The sequence below is a fragment of the Phascolarctos cinereus genome, unplaced genomic scaffold (assembly GCF_003287225.1).
Source record: "Phascolarctos cinereus isolate Bilbo 61053 unplaced genomic scaffold, phaCin_HiC Scaffold_2;HRSCAF=192, whole genome shotgun sequence".
Classification (NCBI taxonomy): Eukaryota; Metazoa; Chordata; class Mammalia; order Diprotodontia; family Phascolarctidae; genus Phascolarctos; species Phascolarctos cinereus.
In genome coordinates this window covers 195,101,973-195,105,996 of record NW_027555625.1, presented here as the reverse complement: position 1 = coordinate 195,105,996, position 4,024 = coordinate 195,101,973, and positions in this window count along the sequence as shown.

Below are 4,024 nucleotides of genomic sequence, written 5' to 3'. Positions count from 1 at the left end.
CAGCAAAGGGTCCCTTGTGGTCTCCTTCCAACTGGTTGTCAGACCTCTGGGCTGAGAGCTCCTGAAACTGCTGCTGTTGCCAATGCAGCTGCCTCCAGGTGTGGCCTGTGTTGCCTCCACTGAGCTCCCTGGACTCACTACCACCTTGGTGAGATAAACCTTTCCTACAGACCTCCTAAGTTGTCTTGAGCTGAAAAAATTGTTTTGCCTGATCTTTTGTTGGTTTTGATGCATTATAATTCAATTTGAGGCATCATTTTATTTATTCATTCATTCACTCATTCATTCATTTATTCATTCATTCATTTATTATTTATTTACTTATTTATTCAACATTTACTTTTATGAGATTTTGAGTTCTAAATTTTTTTTCTCTCTTCCTCTTCTCCCCATCTCCACGATAGCAAGTAATCTGATATAGGTTATACATGTACAATCATATTAAACACATTTCCACATTAGTCATGTTGTGAAAGAAGAATCAGAACAAAAGGGAAAAACCACAATAAAGAACAGATTTAAAAAAGGTGAAAATAGCATGTTTTGATCTGCATTCAGACTTCACAGTTCTTTCTCTGGTTGTGAATAGCATTTTCTATCATCAGTCTTTTGGAATTGTCTTTGTATACAATTTGTCATCATATTGCTGAGAAGAGCCAAATCTGTTGTAGTTGATCATAGCGCAATGTTGCTGTTACTGTGTACAATGTTCTTCTGGTTCTGCTTACTTCACTCAGCATCAGTTCATGCAAGTCTTTCCAGGTTTTTCCAAAATCTGCCTATTCATCATGTTTTTTTTTTCCTTTGTGTTCATCATTTCTTATAGCACAACAGTATTCCATTACATTTATACACCATAACTTGTTCAGCCATTCCCCAATTGATGGGCATCTCCTCAATTTCCAATTCTTTGTGAGGCATTATTTTAGAGTTATTTGGGAGGAACTTGGGAGAGCTTGGCTGAATTCTTTACTTTACAATCTTGGCTCTGCCTTGGTTTATATGAAAATATTAAAAAGGTGACACTAAGGAGTTTATGTATTGCTTTTACATGTGTCTTAGTACCTTTAGCACCAGACATTAGGAACGATGTTGTTTCATTTTTGACTTTCATTTTTTTATTGCTAATGTATGACATATCTAATCATAGTAGATGCTTAATAGATGCTTATTTATTATATGCTTTTACCATCACATCTATGCATTTGGTAGTTCCTTGTCCATTTTGAATGAGCTACTCAATGATCATTCTTATTTCTAATACTCTTACATATGACTCATGCTGATAGATTTTCTCTGGGACTTAGCATAGTGCCTGATGCACAGTAGGTACTTAATAAATGCTTATTGATCAATTCGTTCCTATGTTAAATGCTGCTTTGATTTGTAAGACACTGTGATGTAAGAACCATACTTCCTTCACCCAACGTCCTTTGATGCAATGATCCCTCTGTGGTGAATAAACCAAAAAAGAGGTCAAAGACAGAAAGGTTCCATAAATACTAAAACATCTGTAGCAGTACTTGTTAGGTAGAAAAAAATGGATAAGCAAATAGTGGGGAAGTGAAGGGAACAAGGGAAAAATACCTACCATGTACCAGGCACTGTACTAAGTGCTTTACAAATATTATCTGATTTATAGTGGCATATGAATGTAATAGAATGATATTGTGCTATAGGAATATGAGAAATTTAGAGAAACATGAGAATAGTTGTGTGAACAGATATTGAATGAAATAATCAGAACCAGGAGGAAAAAATGTAGACAAATAGAATAAGAGGGCTAATGATGTATAGTTGTTATGACTAGTCTTGGCTAAAAAGAAATGAGGAAGAAATGCAGGAAAGGTAAACTATGTGTAATTACATATACACATATAGACAAATATAGCTGTCATATCTAATTGATATATCAATATATCATTATCCTATATCATTAGGGTCATTGTGTTAATTGATTGAATATCACTACTTTTTTTCTTGTGATAAAGGGGGACTCGTGCATGTGAGTGGTAAGAATATTATATTTATATACAACAATAATTGACAATAATATTAATAATAATCATCATAAGAGCTAATATTTATGTAACATTTATTGTGTGCCAGTCACTGTGCCAAGCACTTTACAATCTCTATCTCATTTGGTCCTCACAATAACCCTGGGAGGGAGGTGCTATTATTATTAACCTTTTTTATAGATGAGGAAACTGAGGCAAACTGAAGTTAAGCAACTAATTCAGGATCACACAGCTAAAAAGAGTCTGAGGACAAATTTCAACTCAGTTCTTCCTCATTTCAGAAATAGCTTTCTCTTCACTGTGCCACCTAGCTTTACTCAATCACTATATTCTCAGTCACAAAGATAACTGTAATGTGGAAATAAAAGGTATCAATTAAAGATTATCAAAAAGAAAAGATTGATGTTCACCCTTTTATTCTTCCCATTTTAAAATCCTATTTTTTTTTTATTTTTTAGGTGAACGAACTAAGGGCCAAATGGGAGATGCAGGGGCCACAGTGTCTTGGCACAGAACTAATTAGATAATAAATGTGTATTTAAGCTCTGAATAATTTTAAGTGATTTTTATTTTAAAATGGGGGGCAGCATGAAAGAGTAGGTAGAATGCTAGATTTGGAATCAGCAAAATTTTAGGTCAAATCCTGCCTTAGACACGTATTTTGTGACCCTTAGACATGTTTTTTCTCTCTGAGCTTCAGTTTTTATATTGTGCCTAAGGTAGGGTGACTGGATTTTTGTCCCAGAGTATAGTTTGTAAAGCTTGCTAGGGGAACCAAAAATGCTTATTCTAGCCCTTCTCAGTTTCCTCAAATGTTAAAAAAAAAGCCAATAAGGCTTGTTATCTATCTCACAGGGCTGTTGTGAGAAATAGATGAGATAATATATGTAAAGAGCTTTGAAAACCTTAAAATGCTATATAAATGTGAACTTTTATAATTGAAGTCCCTTCAAAGCCTATAACTCTATAACACTGATACCATTTTTAAACCTTAGCGCATATGTCACCTAGTGAGAAAAACGTACCTGAGAATCAGAGAAAATTATTAAGCCTTAGAACTATTGATGTTTTCAGAGTCCTGATTAAAAGCAAGGCGTCAGTATTCCGAGTGGAAACAGCTGTCACTTCCTTTCCCTGCCTTAACAGCAACACCCACATTCAAAAGACTCAAGAGTTTATTTAAGTTACTGTGAGCATATGGAAAGTCCTTGAATCACCCACACACAAATATAGATAGTGCAGTATGTAGGAGATCTAAAATCCCAATATACTGCAGAGAGGAGAAAGGGTGGAACAGAAAACTAACTGCCATGATAATATTCACCATGATGTCATTTTCATCTGAAATATATTAAAAAGTAACTGGAACTGGAAATGTTTGTTCACCTGACTCTCAAACTCCTCTTTTATGGAGGAGTATGATGCTCCCTAGAGAGGCATGACAGTGTTGGGGAAAGAAGACCTGAGTTTAAGTATTGGCTCTGATAATTTTAAGATAAGTGACCCTAGGCAAGTCATTTAATCTCTGATTCAGTTTCTTCATCTAAAAAATGAGGTAACTAAACCTTGATAAAAACAACAATTTTAAGTAATAACAATTAGGTTGACAGATTGCTTTATGTAGGTTTTTTTAATTTGACCCCCCCTACAGATGCATGAGGTAACTGCTATGATTATGTCCATTTTGTAAAATAGGAAACTGAGGATGAGAGATCCACATATTTAGTAAGTGTTCAAGGTAGCGTTCAAATTCAGATCTTTCTGACTCCAAGTCACAAATGCTATCTGCTCTGGCACTGAACTCCCTCTACCTTTTAAGAGTATTGTGAGAAAAAGTACTTCATAAATTTTAAAGTACTATATAAATGTGAGCTGTTATTATACATTCAAACCAGAAATTAATTCATATATTCATTTATTCAATAAATATTTAACAACAACAACAAAAATCAGCATAGGCCAGTGGGAAGAGAGTTTCATTTGGAATCAGAGAACATGGTTTT